The following is an 11363-nucleotide window of genomic DNA, read 5'->3' as shown; positions in this document are numbered from 1 at the left end:
ACAACAACAACAACAGTTATATTTGTCCGCATTTATTTCATCTTCCATTTAGCTTTTATAATTTATATTGGTTTTTCCTCTTTTTCATTTTCTGTATTCTCTTTGTTACTTCAAAAACAATATTGAATACAAGTGGGGATAATAGGAATCTTTGCCTTGTCCCTGTTTTCAGGGAGAATGACTTTGACTTCTCTCTGTTGAGGATGATGTTGGCTGTTGGTTTAGGTTTTTTGAGGAAATTACTCTCTATATCTAGTTTTTGTTAAGTAAAATGATTTTTATTTTTTTAAATATTATTTTATATTGTTTGTACACTGAGATGTCAGAATCCTTGAAAATTGCCTCTTCTATGCATTGCATTAGCCTCTACTGGGGGGTTGTGGTCTCTAGCTACCTTACCTGTGGATACTTAGTCTTGCAAATCATCAACAGCTGTAATACCAATATAAGCGAGTGCTTTTCAACACCGTAAAAAATAGGTGGTAATGGTGGTGGAGAGATTGTGGTATTGCTGTGAAGAGTTTGTGGCAAGATGTAAACAAAGGAATCCTGAAAATTAAAGTCACAGTTAAAGATTTTGCTTGTTAGATGATTGAAGGAAAAGCTGACTTGTAACTGCTCTGCGATAAAGACAATAGTTAAAAGTTTTGCTTGCTGGATGATTGAAGGAAAATGGTATTGATAACTCCTTTGAAATAAAGTTTGCTGGATGATTGAGAAAGCCAGAGTGTTATTGTATTTGTGCTGCTGAATTGAACCTAGATTTTCACTGGTAGACTGAGAAGCTATCTTTCATTAATTGAGTAATTGTGTCTTGCTATAACCTGGCTGCTTATGACTGCTGTACTAAACCTGGACCTTCATTGTGTAATATTATTTGCCTCCCCCACTTTCCACAACCACTCTGGAAGGCAGTTTGGTGCTTCCTCAAAAAGCTGAACATATAAATTCCATATGACCCAGCTGTTCCACAGCTTAGAATATATCCTGAGAAAATTAGACCTGTAGCACAGAGACGTGTACAGCAATATTCACAGCAGCATTATTCACCATTGTAAGAACATGGAAACAGCTCAAATGTCCAACTACAATTGAATGGATTGAGAAATTATGATACATTCACATGATGGAATACTATGCAGCACACAGCAACAATGATTTTGAAAAACACTTCCTAACATGGGAGGGACTGGAGAGCCTTATGTTAAGTGAACTCAGTTCCATAAAGACAAATACTATATAATAACATTATTGTAGAAATAGATAACTAGTAAAATGTGTATGGAAATCCAAGAGGGGGGAGGGTAGGAGCAGAGGGGTGAAGATGCGCAGGGGTAATTGGTTGCATAATTTTATGGGTAGAGGGATGGATGGGTAAAGGAAGTGGGAAGATCTTGTATGATAAACAATATATATGAACTTTGTAAATAAACCAGCATAAAAATAAAAATTAATTATTTTTTAAAAGAAAGTTATACATCAGGGCTGGACCCTTTCTCAAGACATATTCAATTTATATGTTGAGCAAATCATTTGAGAAGCTGACTTTATGAAGAAGCATGTGACATCAGTATCGGAGAAAGACTTATCAACAACCTGTGTAAGTAGATGACACAATTTTGCTTGCTGAAAGTGAGGAGAGCTTGAAGCACCTGTTGCAAAAGATCAAACACTACAACCCTTGATATGGATTCTATCTCAACATCAAGAAAAACAAAAATCCTCACCACTAAGTTAATAGGAATCATCATGACAGGTGGAGAAAAGATTGATTTATCAAAGATTTTATCTTTTTTGGACCCACAATCAACACCCTTGGTACAAACAGTCAAGAGATGAGAAGACATTGTTTCATTGAGAAAATCTGCTGTCAAGGGTCTCTTGAAAATTCCAAGGAGCAACAATGTCAGCTTTAAGATTAAAATGCACCTGAGTTAAGTCATGGTCTTTTAAATTACTTGCTATGTATCTGAAAGTTGAATGAAGTAAAAGGATGATGGAAGAAGATTTACTGCCTTTGAGTTGTGGTATAGCGGGAGAAGAAAGAGCAATCTCCTCCTGTGAGATTACTGCCTGTGAAAAACCATTTTGGATGGTCAGCTATGAGTTGACTCTCAATGGCATACAACAACAACAACAACATTGGAGAAAAGTATTGAATATCCATGGACTGCCAAGAGAATCAGCAAATCAAAGGCATCAATTCTTCTGTTATCTTTAAGTCATTGTCCAGCTCTCTGATATGTAACAGGTGATTGAGAGGACCACGGTCTAAATCAGGTGCACTTTAGTCTTCAAACTGACATCATTACTCTTCAGCACTTTTGAAAGGCCCCTGACAATGGTCTTGCCCAATGCAATATATCTCTTGATTTCCTGACTGTTGGTAACAAGGGTTTTGATCAGGTTTTTTTTGTGTGTTTTGGGTTTTTGGGGTTTTTTTAACATCAGATGAATAATGTGCCATGTTGTAACAAGGTTTAAAGGTTGTCACATGCCACACAAAAGTATGAACACCAAATCATCATGCTTATGAACCAGAAGTGGAGTGTTGGTTGTTGATCCAAGGAAGATGAAATCATTGACAGCTTCAATCCTTTCTCCATCTATCATAAGGTCTCCTGTTGATCCTGTGGTGAGGACCTTTGTTTTCTTAATGTTGAGATGTAGTCAGTACTGCAGGCTGTAGTCCTTGGTCTTCTGCAGCAAATGTCTCATATCCTCCTTACTTTCAGCAAGCAAGGTTGTATCATTTGCATAACATAGTTGTTGATGAGTTTTCCTCCTACCCTACAGATAGAAGGAATAGAATGGTGCTACATTCCTCTTCATTGAGTCTGGCTTCACAAATTATTTGCTCAGCATACAGATTAAACAGGTATACAACTCTGAAGTATACCCTTCCTCATTTTAAAACATGTGGTGTTCCCTTCATTATTTTGAACAATACCCTCTTGGTTTAGGTATAATTTTTATAGGAGCATAATTAAAAATTTAGGGATTCCTATTCTTCTCAGTGTTGCCACAATTAGTTGTGATCCTGACAGTCAAATGCCTTTGCATAGTCAATAAAACATAAATATACATTCTTCTGGTATTCTCTGCTTTCAACCAGGATCCATCTGACAGCAGCAGTGATAGTCCTGGTGCCATGGCCTCTTCCAAACCCAACTTGAACTTCTAGAAGTTTCTGTCAATGTACTATTCTAGCCTCTTTTTCATTATTTTCAGCAATATTTTGCTTATATGTGATATGATGTTATTCTATAATGTCTGCATTTTGTTGGATTACCTTTCTTGGGAATGAGGACAAATATTAATTTCTTCTATTCAGCCAATCATAAACTGGTGAGCACAATCAGGCAGGGCTGCATCTGTTGGTTTAAATATGCCAGTTGCTATGCCATCAATTACTGAGGAGATTTTCCCCCCTGTGTCTTCAGTGCACATTGAACTTAATCTTTCATTACCACTGGCTCTTGTTCATATAGTACTTCCTGAAATTTTTCAGTGGCAACTAATTAATTGCTTTTTTTGTGCATTGATTCTGTATATTCCTTACATCTTCCATCTTCCTTTGGTGCTTCTTAGATCATCCTAGATTTTGCCCATAGCATCCTTCAGTATTGCAACTTAAGGCTTGAATTATTTTTTTTCAGTTATTTCAGCTTGAGAAATATTAAGCAAGTTTTTCTCCTTTTATTCTCTCACTCCAGCTTTTTTGCAAATTTCATTATAATATTTTGCTTTCTCTTTCAAGCTGCCCCTTGAAATCTTCTGCTTAGCTCTTTTACTTTGACATCTCTTTCTTTTGTTTTGGCTTTTCAACACTCTAACGCAATTTTTACAGTCTCTTCTGACATCAATTTTTATCTTTTCTTTCTCCTCCATTATTCTCCTCTACCTTTTTCTAGCTTTATGAGTGATGGTCTTCAGTTATTGGTGTCCAATGCCTCAAACCAGTTCTTGAGATGATTCTTGATATTCAACTAGGATAGACTCAAGGTCATATTTTGGTTTCTGTAGGCTAGACCAACACAGTGATACCATGCTGATAGGACGTAGTAAGCAGAGAAGAGGAAGTGTAGCAAAGTTGCTCCTTAGAGGCAAGGTTGGTGACGTATTTGGGGTATGTTGTCAGAAGGGAGGTGTCAGTCTTTAATAGGAAAGTTGGAGGGTCAGAGAAAGAGAGGAAGACCATCCACAAGATGGATTGACACAGTGACTGTATAACAGTGGACTCAAACATAACAGAGATAATGAGGATGGTGCAGAATAGGATGTGGTTCAGATCTGTTCACAGAGCTCAGACCTGCTCATGAGTTGCAGCCTAACAAGAACACTAGGCATCATCTAAATGCTATAGCTGCTTAACAGAACAAATATGGACAATCAATTCACCTGTGATTTACAGTCTCTGGAAATCCTCTACAAGTTAGATATGGGTATGTTCAACTCCAACGTACACAATAACAACCGGTGTTATAGGAAAGCATAGGTATGCCAGTGGAAAGGAGGAATATTGTATAGAAATCTTCTTTCCTGAGCTAAGTCTCCAGGTCTTGTTCTAATGTTTCTGTTGTTGGGTGCCATTGAATTAGCTCTGTTGACCCTATCTATGTCCAAGAGAAGAAAACACTGCCCTAGTCCTGAGCTAGCCTCACAATTGCTGCTGTGTTTGGGGTCACTGCTGTAGACACTGTATTAAGCCACCTCACTGAGGATCTTCATTGACTTTCTCCTAAGCATGATGTCTTTCTACAGGGACCGGTGCCTCCTGATAACAGGGCATGAGAGAGAGTGTCACTACCTTCCCTTCTGAGGGAGCATTCCACTGAACTTCTACCAAAACAGATCTGTTCATTCTTCTGGTAGTCCGTTCAGCATTTCTTACCTAAACATTAATTCAAAGACACTGGTTCTTCTCTAATGTTCCTTATTCAATACCTAGTTCTTACATATACAAGAAATAACTGAACTATATCATGGCTTGGATCAAGTGCACTTTGGTCCTCAAAGTGATACCCTGGCTTCTTAGTACCTTTATTTAAAAAAAAAACAAACAACAAACAAACAAACAAACAAACCTTAAAAGCAGTTTTATTAGGGTTGCTTCCAGACAAGGTTCCTCATTCTTGGCTTTTTAGTACTTTTTACTCTTTGCATCAGACTTGCCTTATCAACACTTTGACTGCTCCTTCCATGGCCATTGATTGTGGATCCACGTAAAATAAAGTTTTCCACAGCTTCAATCTTTGCTCGATCCAACATGATGTTCCTGTTGATCCAGTTGTGAGAGTTTTTGTTTTCTTTATGTTGTGGTATAATCCATAGCGGAAGTTGTAGTCTTCTCTTCATCAGCAAGTATTTCAAGCCATATTTGCTTTCAGAAAACAAGGTTTTTATCTGCACATTGCCAGTTGTTTGTGAGTCTTACTTTAATCCTAATGCCATGTTCTTCTTCTTATAATTTGTCAGATTTTTTAGAGATTGACTAAGTATGAAAGGATACAACCCAACATGTACCTTTCCTGATTTTAAGTCATGCAGTGTTCCCTTGTTCTGTTTGAATGAATTATCTCTTAGTATATTTGTAGACTCTATGTGATCACAGGTAAGAGTTCTGCAATTCCCATGATTCACAGTGTTATTAATTTTGTGGTTAAACACACAGCCAGATGCCTTTGTGTAGTCAATAAAATGCAAGTAAGAACCTTTCAGGTATCCTCAACCAAGATTCATTTGACATCAGCACTGTTATTCCTTGTTCTATGTCTTCTTCTCAATATGATTTACATTTCTAGAAGTTCCTTGCAGATATACTTCTGTAACCATCTCCCACCTTAACTTCAGAAAAACTGTATTTTCAAGTGATATTAGTGTTGAGATATCCTATCTAAAAAATGAGAGACAAATGGCTGACCGGTGCCATTAACACTAATCTTGGTGGCACTATGAGGCACACAGCTTAGTGAGTCACTATCAGTTTTGGAGGCAATAAATGAGACATTTAAATGTGCTACTCTGCTCTGTTTCTTGAATAACTACAACCACAAGGCTTTGAGCTTTGTGATCAGAGCCAGATAAGGCTTTCTAGCTTGTCAGGCTTCTAAGCAATGAATGTGGCTATTTGGCTGTGATGACCAACAGAGACATGGCGCCTGTATCTGATGAAAATTCTAGAATATCCATTGCAATCACTGATGAATGCCCACAGTTTTGAAGTAAAGCTATGTTCTTATTGGCAATTTGAGAAACAGTTCCCAGACTGAATGTCTTCCATGGGAGACATCAAGTAACTATGCAACATGAGCCACCCAGCTAGAACTGTGTATTGTCTGATCCATCAAGCTATAGGACTGGGTGTGCACAGCAGTAGTTAATCATAAGGGAGTGCCTATATATGAGACTAGGCTTGAGAAGGTCCCGAAGGCACAAGTCACCTGAATGGGCAGATTGCTCAGTGCCCTTTGCACTAGTTCCTGCTGTATCACCACCTCCCACTAAGCCTACTCCTTTGACCTGTTGGGAAATTCCAATGGCCAATTCACTGAGAAGGAAATTTTTCAGCTTTGTTTACAGGTTGCTTTGCAGGACATGCTGGTCCCAGTCAGAAACAAGTTCCAGTTGAATTACAGACTCCCTAGGAACAACTCTGAAGAACGAAAAAAAATCCTTTCAAGTAACAGAACGGTGAGCTGCATACCCCACCAACAGTAAAGGTGGAGAGCTGAAAGAATGGGTTTATGCTCATTTCTGAGCAATGGCTCATGCTTGGCTCATGGCCAAGGACTTAGAAAGGGCAAGATAGGAGGGTTGATAAACAAAGGGCCTGGGACTTAGTGGAAGCTTTATAAATTATCGTGCTGTCTCACACAGCATTATTTCTGATCAAAGGATTCATTTTTCATAAAAACAAGAAAGAGGAGGCATTAGGCTGACATTTGTTGGGATTCACTGGTCTTGCCAAGTACCCTATCGCAGAAGAGTCCTTAAGTGGCAGAATGTCCTATCAAAGATTCGGGTACAGAGCCATTCAGAAGATAGGAACTTACAAAACTGGACTTGTGTCTTGATGATGTGCAATTTACTCACATGTGGCCCATTTCTTCCATACCTAGAATGCATGTGGAATCAACAAGACAAAACCAGGAGTACTCTCTTTTCCTGTGCCTTACAAAATGTTTGTTTCCTGTTCCTCTGGGTGCACCTTATGTCCAAATGTCCCTATTCTTTTGTCAGTCACTGCCCCTGGCAATTAAGTAAACATTATATTGTTGTTGTTGTTGCTGTTGTTGAGTGCCGTCAAGTCATGGGTGAACCTATGAACGAAAGACCTGAACACGTGTATAACTTACATTGTGTCTCCAAGTCCATAGAGTTTCTGGAGGCAAGCTATTTCAGAAGTGGATGCTACTCCTGCTTCCAATACATTATATTAATGCAATAATATCTGCAAAGACTCTACTTTCAAGCAAGGCCAAATTCACAGATACCAAGAGTTATGGCTTAACCGTATCTTTTTGAGGGGCAAAATTCAATTCGCAACAACTTTCTTGACACCCCCCCCCCTTTTACACTGAAACCTCCTATTTTTCTTTTGAGAGAGAACTCACTCACACAACTGGAAAAGGCCATGGGGGGGAAACGGAGTCTTTAGAACTGTCCTAGTTCTCTGCTCCTTCCTGAGCCACTGCGCCTTTGTGTATGATGTGTCGTTGTTATGTGCCCTCCAGCAGTGAGTTTCCAGAGGCAGTAAATTGCAAGTGAGGAGACTATCCATGTTCCTCCCACAGAGAACTTAGTAGATTTAAACTGTAGCTTTGGGTTGGCAGTACAATTCCTCACCCCTAAGCCACTATAGCTCCCTCTCAATATAAAAATCTACTCGAGATACTGAAATGCCAGACAATGCTTACTTAGTAAAGGGCTGCACACATAGGAGATGGGACTGATCCAGGTTTTGTGGTGCCCGAAGCTTATCCAATTTAGAAAGCCCTCATTAAGAAAAAGAATGTACAATTATGAATACAAAGGGGCTGGCTTCCTGCGCTCCTTGGGAAACCAGCCTCTGGCAGGGCAGAGCTGTGATGTGAATGGGAGAGGGTATTGGGTAGCTGAGCGGGAAGGAGACCAAGATGAACAGTGATGGACGACAGCCTCACCAAAGGGAGGACAGCCGGGGCGGTGGAGACAGGGGAAGGGTGCAGGACAAAGTGGAGAATCAGCCCAGGGGGGTTGGGCAACACTTCCAGGAAGTTCCCTCGGATTGTCCTAGGGAACATCCATTTCCCTGAGAGTGAGGAGGGAGCCTGAAGGGCTGATCTGGGGGGTTCTCTGGGAGGGAGACAGCCCATATGATTACAGGAGAAAATGATCCTGGCAGGAACATCTTGAGTAAATTAAAGGGAAAAGAGGTGTGGCGAGGGAAGGAGCCAGCAAGGGGATGGCTCCTGGCTACACAGTGTGGGATGAAAAGATGAACATAGGTAAGAGGCAGTATAATGGAGGCATTATACTGAGCTGGGGTCGGGCAGAGGGAGAGGGAGGAGTTGGACACAGGACTGGGAGCTCGGCCTTGGAGGAGTCTGACCAGGGGAGGGAAGAAGTCAGTCCTTCTTCCCCTACTCCTCAAAATGCCCCATTGCCCTTGATACTACCGCCTGGAAAGCAGCACATGTTTATATGTGCACTGCTTTTTATGACCATGGAAGTCATTCATGCTCAGGTTGTTGTTGTTGTTGTTATGTGCCGTCGAGTCATTTGCGACTCATAGCTACCCCATGTACAACAGCCCTAAACCGTGCTCTATCCTGTGACAATCTCATTGCCCTGACACACCCATCCCGAGTACCCCAGTCACTGAATCAATCCACCTCATAGAGGGTCTTCCCCTCCTGCACTGTCCCCCTACTCTACCCAGCATGATGTCCCTCTCTAAAGACCTGTCTCTCCTTACAACATGTCCAAAGTATGTCAGACAAAGCCCCAGAATCCTTGCCTCCAAGGAGCAGCCTGGTTTAATCCTCTCTACAATGAATCTGTTTGTTTTCCTGGCAGTCCATGGTACATTCAATACTCTTCTCCAGCACCAAGCTCAAAGGCATCAACTCTCCTTCTATCCTCCCTAGTCATTGTCCAACTCTGGTGCATAACAAGTAAATGCAAAAACCATGGCCTGTATCAGGTGGACCTTAGTCTTCAGAGAGACACTGTTGCTCTTGAGTATTTTGGAGAGGTCCCTAACCACAGACTTTCCCATCACAATACTTTTTTTTTTTTTTTTTAATTTCCTGGCTACTGGTGCCAAGAGTGTTGACCATGGAGCCGAGCAAACTGAAGCTGTGAACAATCTCAATCTCTTCGCCATCCATCCTGATGCTACCGATTGGTCCAGTGGTGAGAATCTTTGTCTTCTTGACATTGAGCCTCAGTCCATATTGAAGGCTGCAGTCCTTGACTCTCTGCAGCAAGTGCTCAGGAGCAGTCTGGAAAACAGAGAAAAGTGTAACAAAGAAGAAAAAAGTATTCAAGATCCCATATCTGTATAATCATAGTAGCTATTTGGTGGACTCCTTTCTTCCGGGCAGCTCTGGTGACCTAGTGGCAAGAAGCTGTGCTCCAGTCCTGAAGTCACGGGGTTTGAGGCCACCGGCAGCTCTGCTGGAGAAGGATGGTCCTGCTTTGAGATTAACTGCCTCTGAAAACCCACTGAAGGGTCAGCTATGGGTCAATTCCGACTCTACAGTACACAACAACAACAACAACTTTCTCCTAGACTCTAATATATAAATGTAACTTTCAGTGTATAAATAACCTTTTTTTAAAACAAGTCCTAATTGGGATTCTGTTTCTTTTTTCAAATAACATTATATTCTGTGAATGTTCTCATATCAGTAAACATTGCTCGAACCCAAAATGATTAATTCTTTTTTTTTTTTTAGCGGTGTGCTTGGTAAGAGGTAGCTTATCATTAGCAAATAAACTGCTGAATAGAAATGTCCCTGCAGGGCTCTGAGAGTTCTGGGCTCTCCACTGAGGTTGTGACTCATTGTGAAACCTCATACAATAGAATACATTCACTGTCAGATTTCTCTCAAGTCATTTTCATTATTACTGTACCCATGTTACTGCCACTCTGTCAGTCCTCCTCATTGAGAGTCAGTCTTTCTCCTTTCACTGACCCCTTTCTTTGCCAGCATCATGCCTCCCTAGGGACTGGCCTTTCTTGGTGGAATATGTCTGAAGTAAATGAAATCTCACCATCTTCTCTTCTGAAGAACATGGTTATCATTTTTCCTAGACAAATCTGTTCTGGTATTCCATGATATATTCAATATTCTTCACCAGTGCCATCATTCAAATGCATCAATATCGCCAAAGAGAGCTCCCTTCTCTTAGGGAAAGCTTTAAACATGTATCAGTCTTTCTGTGCTACCCACACAAGGGTCCACACGGCATTGTTCTGGCTCCCGTCGTAACTTAAAGGGGAAACTTCCATAATGTCTGGAGCCCTTGATGACATGTAGATGAAAGAGGAGGATGTCCTCAAATTCCTTGCAGCAGGAACGCATTTGGGCGGCACCATCCTTGACTTCCAAATGGAACAGTACATCTACAAAAGGACAAGTCGTGGCATCTACACCATAAACCAGAAGAGGGCCTGGGAGAAGCTGCTCTTGGCTGCTCGCGCCGTTGTTGCCATTGAAAATCCAGCTGATGTTAGTGTCATTTCCTCCAAAAATACTGCCCAGCTGTTCTGAAGTTTGCTGCTGCTACTGGGGCCACGCCTATTGCTGGGCGCTTCACTCCTGGAACCTTCACTAACCAGATCCAGGCAGCCTTCCGGGAGCCTCGTCCTCTGGTGGTTACTGATCCCAGCTGACCAGCAGCCTCTGGCAGACGCATCTTAGGTTAACTTGCCCACCATTGCCCTGTGTAACACGGATTCTCCTCTGCACTACTAGACATTGCTATCCCATGCAACAACAAGGGATCTCCCTCCGTGGGTCTGATGTGGTGGATGTTGGCCCGGGAAGTCCGGTGCATGAGTGGCACGATCTCCCGGGAGCACCCGTGGGAGGTCATGCCTGATCTGTACTTCTACACAGATCCGGAAGAAATTGAAAAGGAAGAGCAGGCTGCTGCTGAAAAGGCTGTGACCAAGGAGGAATTTCAGGGAGAATGGACCGCCCCTGCTCCTGAATTCACTGCTACTCAGCCCAAAGTTGCAGACATGGTCCAAAGGCATCCAGGTGCCCTCTGTGCCTATTCAGCAGTTTCCTACTGAAGACTGGAGCGCTCAGCCTGCTGGAAACTGGTCTGCAGCCCCCACCGCTCAGGCCACTGAGTGGATCAGAACA

At 41.5% G+C, this 11363-nt stretch overlaps 1 pseudogene; it reads left to right on the top strand.

Moving 5' to 3' along the window:
* The window catches only part of LOC102872775, an 81762-nt pseudogene extending 70877 nt beyond the window's left edge, over positions 1–10885 (top strand).
* The last annotated feature ends 478 nt before the right edge of the window (positions 10886–11363 follow it).

Source organism: Elephantulus edwardii, unplaced genomic scaffold (assembly GCF_000299155.1).
Source record: "Elephantulus edwardii isolate Elephantulus edwardi_28Jun2011 unplaced genomic scaffold, EleEdw1.0 scaffold00223, whole genome shotgun sequence".
Classification (NCBI taxonomy): Eukaryota; Metazoa; Chordata; class Mammalia; order Macroscelidea; family Macroscelididae; genus Elephantulus; species Elephantulus edwardii.
The sequence above is the reverse complement of the archived record's forward strand: the minus strand, read 5'-3'. Positions and strand labels throughout refer to the sequence as shown.